This window comes from Protopterus annectens, chromosome 3.part1 (genome assembly GCF_019279795.1).
Source record: "Protopterus annectens isolate FY-2018-M chromosome 3.part1, PAN1.0, whole genome shotgun sequence".
NCBI classification, from domain to species: Eukaryota; Metazoa; Chordata; order Ceratodontiformes; family Protopteridae; genus Protopterus; species Protopterus annectens.
Genome location: NC_056732.1, coordinates 980192023 through 980204058, shown reverse-complemented (window position 1 = coordinate 980204058; position 12036 = coordinate 980192023). Strand labels below are relative to the sequence as shown.

At 46.7% G+C, this 12036-nt stretch overlaps 1 protein-coding gene across 2 annotated transcripts in view; it reads right to left on the bottom strand.

Annotated features, from left to right (window-relative positions):
• NCOA2 (nuclear receptor coactivator 2) overlaps positions 1-12036 on the bottom strand; it is a 1980807-nt gene that overhangs the window by 1376329 nt on the left and 592442 nt on the right. The window lies entirely within an intron of this gene.

The window sequence follows — 12036 nt, the reverse complement described above, 5'->3', positions numbered from 1 at the left end:
CAGCAGTTTGCTATATCTGCTTATTTTGCTTTTTGTTAAATGTAGCAGAGATGTTTGTAAAGCCCCTGATAAATTGGAATAAGGAAAACTCAACAATTTGATAAACTCCCTGAATTAACTTCTCTCTCTCATCACACTTTTTAAGGACCTCTGCAGCAGACAGTCCAAATACAACCTATGTAAGGCAGTTTAACATCTTTAGAAAGGTTTTGTGCACACAACTAAGTAAACTTTCTCATAACAGTTCCAGCAGCAGCAGAAGCTCTGGAAGTGGTATTAGCTAAATTATACGCACACTTCAGAGTGTTTTGGCACTTGAGACACAAAACCAATAAGATTACTCAAATATGACTTTTCCTCAGAAAAGGGAAACTACGCTATAATGTTTCTTATAACTTCAAATGCAAGCATATGCGTAAACATATGAGCTTGACAATTAAGAACCCTAGAAACAAGTGTTGCAAAAGACCATATTTTCCCCCAAATCTTTCAAAGGCTTTCCAGTCATTTATGAAGGGGGGGGGGGGCACTCGTGAGGTATGAGATTAGCTTTGCTTAGCCTGTCCGCTATGACGTTGGACTTCCCAGGGATGTGCGTTAGGATTAGCATGTAACATATGTTTAGCAGCAACAACATTTACAAAAGAAATCACTGCAGAGTCAGACCTGGTGTTAGACCCTCGGCTCTGACTCGGCCATTTTCTAAAGCTCGAGAGCTACTTACTGGCTCGAGGCCTCCCTATATCCCACAATGCCTGGTGCTAGACCCCCAGATCTCGTTTGGAAGACCTAACACCAAAATAATACAAGAGGACAACTGTCCCAAAAGCAAGACTTCAGCTAGAGGGCTGAAGAAAAAGGTAGAGGACATAAAACGGTCCATCTAGGCTAGGGGGAAGGAGGATGGGACGCAAGAAAGAAGGCGAGAAGAAGACAACTAACATGAAACGTTATGGTAGGTACATAACTTCTTAATGTTAAGTTGTCTCTCGCGCCTTCATTCTTGCTGGTTGGGACAGCGTCCCTAGCACCTTAGTCCTGGGTGGCTCATCGGAACAGACTCTTGAGCACAGTGGAACCAAAATCAGCTCTACCCCTACAGGCCACATCCAATTTATAATGTGAAATGAAGGTATGAGGGGTGGCCCATGTGGCCGCCGCACAAACAGCTTCCTTTGGTAGTCTTGCTTGAAAGGCTACCGATGTAGCTAAAGCCCTAGTAGAGTGGCCTTTAGGTTTAGCAGGGAGTTCTTTATGCCTCAACTGATAAATAAGGGTAATAATAGAGGACAACCACCTGGATAAGGTTACTTTAGACAGTGGTCGACCCTGCTTACCCTCCGCATAGGACAGGAAGAGTTGGTCTGATTTCCTTATTTGCTCAGTCCTATGCAAATAGAAACGTAATTGCCTATGAACGTCCAAACTGGTGTAATTTGTGTTCAGCTTTGTTGGAATAATTTGGAAAAAAGACTGGCAGATCGATGGATTGATTCAAATTGTTCTCGGTGGGGACCTTAGGAAGGAACGAAGGATTAGTCCTGAGCGAAACTCTATCCTTATGGAAAACTAGATAAGGAGGAAGAACACAAAGGGCTTGAAGTTCAGAAACTCTCCTCGCTGAAGTAATGGCTATCAAAAAGAGGGTTTTCCAAGTAAGCAATTTCAAGGAACAGGAAGCTGCCGGTTCAAAGGGAGGAAGTATCAAGGAAGCTAGGATCAAATTTAAGTCCCACGGAGGCGGGGGATCTCTCACTGGAGGCCTGAGCAAGATTGTTACTTTCAGAAAGGCTTTGCAAAGCTTATGGGACATAATGCTGGTTTCTGACAGGCCCGTATGGAAATTAGAGATTGCCACTAATTGAACTCTAATGGTGGCCGACGAGGAGCCCGCTTGAAAAAGTTCTGCTAAGAAGTCCAGAACATTATGGACAGGGGCCGTGAAGGGATCTATATTTCTAGCCTCTGCCCAGAAAGAGAAACGTTTCCACTTACTAGCATAAGTCTTCCTGGTTGTAGGTTTGTGCGAGGAAAGGATAATCTCACGCACTGAACTGGAAATACTGGGAAGCCTGGCTAAGGTTGGAAATGGAGCAACCAAGTAGTGAGGTTGAGAGACTGAAGAGACTGATGCAGCCTGCCTGACTGATGCCCTGGACAGTCCTGCCCTGAAAATGCCCTCCCCCCACCCGATCAGGGAGGCATCCGTGGTCACCGTGGCAACTGGAGGAGGAAGGACAAATGGTCTGCCCTGGGATACTGATGGATAGACCATCCACCAAGCCAAGTGGTCTTTGCATGACTGTGTGATTATTATCTTGTGAGACAAAGGAAGTTGTTGAAAGGACCATTGGGTGAAAAGCATCCACTGGAGAATCCTCATGTGAAAACGAGCCAGGGGAACTAATATGATCGCTGCTGCCATGAGACCTAAGGTTTTTAGGACAAATCTGGCCTGAATCTTTCTGCATCATAATAATACCTGTACATGTCGGCGAATGTCTGCCACTCTGTCTACTGGAAGCCTTGCAGATAGATCTTTCGTATTTAATCTTGCGCCTATAAAGGTTAAGGACTGACAAGGCAACAATGCAGACTTTTCGAAATTTATTGAGATACCTAGGTTGGAGCATGTTTGGATGGTATAATCCCTGGCTCTTAGCAATTGATGTCTGGTGGTAGCAGTAAGGAGCCAGTCGTCTAGATATGGAAACACCTGGAATCCTTGCCGTCTCAGGTGAGCAGTAACCACTGCCATGCATTTGGTGAACACCCTGGAGGCTGTGGTGAGACCAAAGGGCAGGGCTCTGAACTGGTAATGACTGGCTCCCAGCCGGAAACGGAGAAACCTTCTGGAGCGCCTGTCCATTTTGATGTGGTAGTACGCATCCTGAAGATCTATGGAGCACATCCAATTGTCCTGACCCAAAAAGGGTAGAATGGACTGAAGCGTGACCATCCAGAACTTCGTTCATTGAACAGACTTGTTTAGTCTGCTGAGATCCAAAATAGGTCTCCAGTCCCCTGTCTTCTTTGGTACCAAAAAGAACTTTGAGTAAATTCCGGATCCTTGCTTGTCTGCTGGGACTTGTTGGATGGCCCGTTTTTTTAGCAGTCTTGAAATTTCTTGTACTGCCTGTTCCCTTAGACTGGGTGGAACATCTGGGACGGGGTTGTTTGATTTTAAGGGAGTGTGGACAAACAGGATTTTGTAACCTCCGGATATGATAGAATGTACCCACCTGTCTCGAGTGATGAGACGCCAGGCTTCTGGGTACAGAGACAACCTTCCACCGACTGCCTCCGAAGGCGGACAGCCGGGCAGCCCCTCAGGGGTGCTGGAAGGGCTTGTCAGAGAAAGATTATCTGCTGCCCTGATTCTGCGGACCCCCTCTGCCCCACGGGCGGCGTCTATTGTTGTTCCCTCCTCTGCCTCTGGAGGGAAACTCACCACGTGTGTCAAGCACGGCTCCCTGGGGTTTCCGGAACCACATCTCCCCACTCTTCTGACCCTTAGGGTATGGTCTAAAGGGAGTGGAAAAACGGACTCCAACGGCAGAGAGAGTCTTGCCTTCCTGCTCACACCTGGCAAGTGTATCTTTCACCTGAGGTCCAAACAGAGCCGAACCATCAAAAGGGGTGTTGGTGAAAGATGCCTTGAAGGGATCAGCGAAGTTACATAACCACATCCAGGCATGCCTTCTCAAAGCCACGCCTGTGCCTGCGGCTCTACTCGCCCCATCAGCCGCATACGAAATGAGCCGCATGGAGGAGTTAATGATAGAATTAAGAGTCGCCAGGTGGGAGTTTATCTTGACTTGAGCCCCCGCAGCTGATGGATCTTGCAGGGTATCTCCTAGCTCCTTGAGGAGATTCCTCTGAAGACGGGTGAAGTGGCACAAATAATTCAGCGACCGCATGGAGAAGGTCGCTGAGGAAAACATCCGCTTCCCGTATCTATCCATCGTCCTACACTCTTTATTAGGGGGATGGACAGGTACAGAAGTGTCAGCCAACTCCTTTTTCGTGGCAGCTGCTACCACCATGGCATCAACGGGGACACCCTTTGTCAGAAACTGTTTATCTTGGGGGGCCGTGATAAACTTAGTGGGTCTGCAAGGGGTTGGTTCCAGTGTGTCCAGAGCTGACCACGCCTTCCGAGGCACCACTTCCATTAATGGATTGAAAGGCGGAGACATCCAGGAGGTGGAGGGGTGAGAACCAAACGCATCCAAGTATACCGACTCGTCCTCAGAAGGGTTAAGGGCAGACCAGTTCCCCCTCTACTTAAGGATCTCAAGGATGTCTGAGAAAGAGACATCTTCAGAGGGGGATCTTGGGGACCCTTCCAAATCCTCCAAGTCGGAATCTGACGTGACCGACTCTGGGGAGTCAACATGTTTCCTCTGACATTTCCTCTTTCGAGGGTGCTCCTCTGAAATCTCAGGGGAGGCCTCGGAAGAGGAAGATACACCCAGTGGGGTGACCTGGAGTGTTTGATCCCCTCGCTTGGGGTCTGGAGGAGGGGCAGAGACCGAAGCAGGCACCCTGGGGGGAGGAGCTGAAGGGGCTGATCGAGGTGCAGACTCAGAAGTCAGCACGCTCCTCATGACCTCGAAGGCGCCTGTGTCCAGCACAGAAGAGGGTCCCTGCTCCGAGGAGATGGGAATCCCCTCCGGCACCGAAAGGGACGGCTCTGAGGATGATGTAGGAGCCAAGCTTACCTGCGCCGAAACTCCGAGAGGGAGAACGGGGTCAGACAAGGGTCTGATGCCACTCACCCCCTCTGAGCCGACGAGGGAGTCTCAGCGCCCAGATCCCTCCAAGGATGGAACCATTGAAGAAATCGGAGCCGAAGGAGCCGAAAGGGGAAGCATCAGTGCCGACATTTCCAGGATCCGAGCCCCAACAAGCTCCGGCTCCGAACTGACAGGAGGAGTCGGAGGAGGAACTACTTCAGAAAAGGGAGCAGCCACAGCCTGATGAGGAGGGCTAAGTAACATTTTAGCCAGGGCCTGCGATTTGAGGAGTCTACTAACCACTCTCTCCAATAATGATCAGACAGCCTCGAGGACCGAGAAGAGTGGGACCTATGGCTCCGTTCAGACTGTAGCAAAGGTGATCCTGGAGCCAAGCGAATCGACTCCAGGGATGGCGATCTGGATTGCTTACGGCTCCCTGACGGCTCCGACACCAAGGTTGGAGCAGAGAGAGATTTTGATACTTCGGTCCCGGCCGGAACCGAAATTGAAGCAGATGCTCCACCTGGCGACGGCTCCGTACTGGGAGCCAACGGCTTGGTGGGCTTAGGGGTTTTAGCTGGCTGAGACTTTGCCGGAGACCCCTCGGGTTTTAGTAAACCCCTGAGAATTAACTTGTTCCTACGCTCCTGCAGGACTCTCGGACTAAAGGCATGACATACCGAGCAAGAGTCCTGCAGGTGTAGGGAACCCAAACAATAAACACAAGAAGTGTGACCGTCTGTCAGAGACATTTTCTGACAGCGCGAGTCACACTTCTTGAACCCTGATACCTTGGTATCCTTTGACATGTTATAAATAAAAGGAATACCGACGGATAAAATTTTTGACTAGTGCAGAAAAACACACACACACACACACACACACACACACACACTAGTCCCACACCTTCACACAAAACATTTTAGGTAACTATACTAACAAAAACTAAGAGACTATGATCTTAGACTACAAAGGCTAAACACTACTTCCTACTGAAAACAATATAAAAGGGAAGGGGATAGCCTCTAACTTAAACGGCCTACTTAGGGAGATGGGGGGGGGGGGAGAAACTCTCCAAGTAAAAATGAGTTTCCTAAGGGTCAGAAAACACAGGGAAACTAAGACTATTCTACAGTACTACTCTGATTTAACAAAAGATTCGAAAAATATACACTAACAGTTTAACTACTAAAAATACAAAAGATTAATACGACCTGAGCCAGTGAAGCGCAACCTCATAGCTGAAGCGGCAAACGAGATCTGGGGGGTCTAGCGCCACGCATTGTGGGATATAGGGAGGCCTCGAGCCAGTAAGTAGCTCTCCAGCTTTAGAAAATGGCCGAGTCTGAGCCGAGGGTCGGCTCCAAACCCAACCAGCAAGAATGAAGTCGAGAGAGACAACTTAACATCAAGAGATTCAGTCTCAACATGGATTCAGTGAAAGAAAATCCTTCAAAGAGACTATCGGAATGTGCATTCTCCTCAGAATCAGAGTCCTGAGAGAAAACAGACATTGTCCCTCACAACCTTCTTCCTGTTCAATGTCGTGACCATCCAGAGACAGCGAAGAATTAATTTTCTCATATCAAAAACACCAGAACTGGAATGGTCAACAGCCAGAACTACACTATGAAGAAAGCCCAATAATTTACTTCTGTTCAAAGAAATTGAGCCAGGTGAAGACATATGTCAAACGTTTTGCTCTTTTTTGACAGGAATTTCTGAGTAAACAGACCTAATGTTGACAGGCAACACATTTCCTTGGAACAGGCATTCCATTTTGGCTAGGCATATTCCCTTGCTCCTTCTTCCCAAACTGGCAAAAGTGGTTCTCCCTTGCCTAGTACGAGCACTTCAATAGCAGAAGATGCATCTAACCCCTAGTCCATGGTGGCTCTAGGGACTACACCATAGGAAACCAAGGAAAAACAAGATAAACGGTGAGAGGAACCAGAAAAGTACAGTTGTGTACACTTACCATAAATGTAGATGTTCGAGTGTATTCACTGTTGCAGTCATTACATTTGGGTTATCTGCTTGCAGGTAGCCCTCAGTCAGCCTGATTAACAATGTCTTGTGTCCTACGTCAGTTGCTGTCCCTTCTTCCATGACGTCAGGTCATCAGGGGTATAAAAACATGCAGCCGACGCCATTACATCAGTTTTTCTTGCCCCAGATGTTAGGTGCCCCCCAATGGGAAGCAATTAAATATAAAAGTACAAAGATATACCTCCAACAAAAAAGAAAATACACCAAAAAGGATTTTAAGCATAGTAAAGGAAAGTAGAGGTACAGTCAAAAGAAGTTAGGGGGCTGGAGGGAGGGTAACCTGGACTGCAACAGTGAATACACTCGAACATCTACATTTATGGCAAGTGTACACAACTGTACTATGTTCTTCGTGTTTCACTGTTGCAGTCATTACATTTGGGGAGATTCCCAAAGCTATGGTTGGGAGGAGGAATTTAGATAGCATTAGGGCCAACTATAAGGCCCTGCAAGACTGCAGTGGCAAAGCCAGCTCTGGATTTAGAGAAAATTGGCAAATGATAATGCCTGGTGAAAGTATGTACAGAACTCCAGGTAGCAGCTTCTAGGATGTCCCTGGTAGGGACGCCTCTGAGAAAGGCTGTAGAGGTAGATGCAGCCCTGGTGGAGTGAGGTCTGATCCCCTGGGAGATAGGTTTTCCATGGAGCTTATAGCAGAAATGAATGCAATGGCTTATCCATTTAGAAATGGTTTACTTTGAAATAGCCTTCCCCTCTGCCCCTGCAGCAAATGCCACCCGCAGTTGTTCAGATTTCCTTTGAGGTTTAGTCCTGTCCAAGTAGAATCTAAGTTGTCTGTGCACATCTAAGGAATGCAGTATCCGTTCCCCTTTAAACTGTGGATTGGGAAAGAAGGTTGGCAAATAAATGGACTGATTAAGAGCCACATTAGATACCACCTTGGGCATGAAGGATGGATTGGTTCTGAGGGACACCCTGTCCACATGAAAGATGATGAAAGGCTCCACTGCCATAAGGGCCTGTAATTCAGATACCCTTCTAGCTGAAGTGATTGCTAAAAGGAAAGCTGTTTTCCAAGAAGGAAATTTTAAGTCTGCAGTAGCAACTGGCTTAAAAGGAGGTAGACTGAGTTTTTCCAAGACAAAGTTAAGGTCCCAGGCTGGGGTTGGAGCACTCCTGGGTGGTCTCAAACTTTTTGGCCCCTCTGAGGAACTGCTTGAGCAGTGGATGAGAGAAGAGGGGAGGTTCTGTGTTATAATGAGCTGAAAAGGCTGAGGCATGGATTTTAATGGAGGAAAATGAAAGGCCCTTGTGAAGCATCTCAGTTAAGTATTGTAAAAGTGGAGGTAAATTGGGCGCTGCTGTGCTTATCCCTTGAGACTGGTTCCAGGCCCAGAATCTTTTCCATTTTTCAGCATAAGATTTTCTACTACTAGGCCTCCTTGCCTCTAAAATATCCATTCACAGGTTTGCTGAGGGATGGTAAAGGAGAGATTAAGTAATTAGCCAGGCTGCAAGGTTCAGTGTTAGAAGCTGAGGGTGCAGAATCTGGTTCTCCTGCTGAAACAGCAAGGAAGGAGTCTGAGGCAGGTGCCATGGAGATAACCGTGACACACTGCGCAGGAGGGGATACCAGTGTTGGCGTGGCCAATCTGGTGCAATCAAAATCATCCTTGGTTTGCCCTGTTTGATTTTTAGTAGTACTCTGGAAAGCAGAGGCAGAGGGGGGAAGGCATAGACTGATAGGTTTTTCCAGTTGAAAGACAGAGCAGCCACTTTCCAGGCTCATTTGTAGGGAGTCCTTGTGCAAAATTTGTCCAATTGGTAGTTCTGGGGAGAGGAAAACAGGTCTATATCTGGGCTCCCCATTTGCTTGTCAACATGTTGAAAATCCTTGGTTCCAGCTTCCACTCGTATAGGTCCATGAGGTTTCTGCTTAGTCCGTCTGCCAGAATATTTAATTTTCCTGGCAGGAATTGAGCTTGTAGGCGCACTTGGTAGCTCAATGCTAGTCTGCAGAGGGGGTAAGAATGTGTACCCCCCCTGCTTGTTTATGTACCATATAACAGTGGTATTGCCCATCTTTACCATTAGTTGTTCTGGAAGAATGTGGTTCTTGAAAGCTGTCAGAGCATTCTATACAGCTAACATTTCTTTTTGATTGACATGCAGGTGCATTTGACTTTGGTTCCATTTGCCCTGAATGCACTTCCCTGCCAGGTGAGCCCCCCATGCATAGTCTGATGCATCTGTTGTTAGGGTTTGGGTGGCAGGGGGTGGTGTGAAAGGTAGTCCCTTGTTTTGGTGGCAGGCCTCTGCCCACCAAAGGAACTCTAGGCATAGGCAAGGTAAGATAGGAATCATTGTTTCTAGGTCTTGAGAATGTTGACACCATAGGCTTTTTAGATACCACTGTAGTTTCCTCATATGCAGTCTTGCATATAGAATTAGAAGAATGCAGGAGGCCAAGAACCCCAAGGCTTGCAGTATTTGTCTTGCTGTCAGCAGGGTTTTTGTGGCAACTTGTTTGAAGTAGGTTGTCAAATGAATTTGTTTCTCTGGTGTGAGGTAAGCCATATGGGAAGTTGTATTCAAGCTTGCTCCCAGGAATCTAATTTGTTGACAGGGTAACAGGTGTGATTTCTTTTCATTTATGGTGTACCCCAGACAAGTTAGAACCCTTTGCACACAGGCCAGTTGATTCAAAAGTATGTCCTAGCTTTCTGCCTGAATTAGACAATCATCCAGGTATGGGTATATTTGAATATTTCTTTGCCTGCAAAATGCAATAACTAGAGCTAGGCACTTTGTGAATACCCTGGGTGCAGTAGATAAGCCAAAGGGCAATACAGAGAACTGATAGTGCATGCAGCCTGCTTTGAAGCGTAGGTATCTTCTGCAAGATTCCCTGATTGGGGTGTGCAGGTATGCTTCTTTTAAATCTAGTGTTGCCAACCAGGCAACATTGCCTAGCATAGGAAGTAATTGGTGAAGAGTCAGCATCTTGAATTTTGGAATCTCCAAAAAGGTGTTTAGAGTAGACAGGTCCAGGATAGGACACCATGAAATGTCTTTTCTGGGTAGAAACCTTGGCCCTTTTCCTCTTCTGGTACCAGTTGAATAGCCCCCATGCTTAAGAGAGAAAGTACTTGTTTTTGGGCCTCTACCCACTGATTTACGGGTAGGTCCGGCCACCTGTTTGGTGTTGGCAACAGGTGGAAGTGAAATCTGTAGCCCTAGGACACTATATTTAAAACCCAATTGTCCTGGGTAATGAGTTCCCAATTCTTTGCATGAAGAGCAATCTTTCCCCCAAAGGGGCAGTCAGTTGATAAGTACTTGGAAATTTTAAAAGGAAGTCATTGAGACAGTTTACCATGGGGGGGGGCGAGGGGGGAGTCTTATTCCCAGATTTGGAAGTGGAGCCCCCCCCCACTTAGTTGTGTGTGTCCCCTGGGACTGCAACCTGGGGTTTTTGCTGTGCCTGGGTTTGGCTTAAGAAGACCTGGAAGGGGCTGGAAAGGACCAATTCTTAGAGGGCCAGTGCCTACTAAATCTAGGAGGCTGAACTTGTAAAATATCTTTAACAGTTTGCATAAATTTAGCTTTATCTTCCATCTTTTTAAGAACTTCCTCAGCCTTCTTGCCAAACAGGCGGTCCTGATTTAAAGGAGCATCCAACAATTTAGCTTTAACATGATCAGGCAAAGATTGCTCCTTAAGCCAAGCATGCCTTCTGAGACCCAGTAACAGCAGCCCTGCAAGAGGCTTCTAATGAATCAAAACCACATTGCAAAGTATGTTTTCCAACTTGTTCAGCAGAACACATTAAATCCTGTAATTCTTTATTTTCCACACAGTCAGGAATCAACATCATTTTCTCTTTAAGCAGTCCAGTAACATGTTGCTGATACTTTAACATACGAAACTGGCAGTTTAAAGCCCTAATGGCCAAGGTTGCAGAAGTGTAAACCTTCTTAGCCCATCTATCCAGCGCCCTGGAGTCTCTATCACAAGGGGTAGGATTTTTAGCAGTAGAAGCCTTAATGCCCTTTGGCCCCTGTGAAATAGTCTCTAGATCTGCAATAGGATTTTTAAAAAGGAACTTGTGGGACTCGGGGACCCTGTAGTATCCGTCAGGTTTTCTGGGAGCTGGAGGCAGGGAATCAGGGGCCAAACTAGATTCCGAAAAAGCATCAACAATGTCTAGTACAGGAGGAATAGCTAAAGCCCTATGCTGAGGTAGGAGAAGGATATCCCTAAGCTTCTTTTTTGAATCAGAAAAATCCTGGCTTTCCCAGTGGAAATGCTCCCTTAGAGTACATGTAAGGTTTCTCCAAAAGAAAAATTCTCAGGAGGGGAAGCAGAGGGAATGGAGTCCTCTGCATCAGAATCTTCGTAAGTAGATGAGGGCAAATCCAGATCATCAGAAGAATTAGAAACAAGAGAATCCTGATCAGAAGATTCATAATCAACTTCAGTCCTAGGCATCTTAGAATGGGGGGGGGGGGGGGGGGTTGGCTATCCCGGATTACAGTTATTAGATCTTCAGCCATTCTTATTTGTTTTTTAGGCATACAGGCCTGGGCGTCGTTTTTTTAAGCATGGATCGAGATGTAGGCCTAAGTAAAGGAGGAGGCGTTGGTTTAATATGCAAGTCCGTAGGCCTGAATACACCCTCAGAAGCCGGTGCCTGCACAGCGGCTCCGGACCCATCCAAGGTAGAGACATCCGCGGGTTCCATAGTTGAAGCATCTCGCAGCATACCGGACTCCGAATGGGTCTCAGTAGAGGCCTGCGAATCAGAAGTAGCGGGTATCAGGGGCTGTAAAAGCGCCTCACTGAGTACCGGCGAACTGATGACTGGCTTAGAAGTGTCATCAGTTTTGGACCTCGGCGGCCTGTCTCTGTCTTTATCTTTGCGTTTTTTTCGGAATCCCGGTAGTCAGATGGCTAACCGACGACATTTCTGGATAATTAAACCGAGAAGCAAAATAATTAGAGGCGAAAATATACCGACGACGGATAGTGCACTGATTAAATAAAGCACAAAACAGACAACAAGGCACGTCGTGATCAGGGCCTAGGCAAGGAATACTGTACGAATGAAAATCTTTATGAGGTATTTGCTTTCCACAAGTAATGCAATTATTAACTTTTACTGACATCGGTAAGAAGCAAGAAAAAGTTTCCCCAATGGGGTGCTTAGCTTTAAGTTGAAGACTTCGGTTCTGAAACTTGAAAACGAAAATTTCAGGAGTCTGCCGACTGACACTTGCGAACT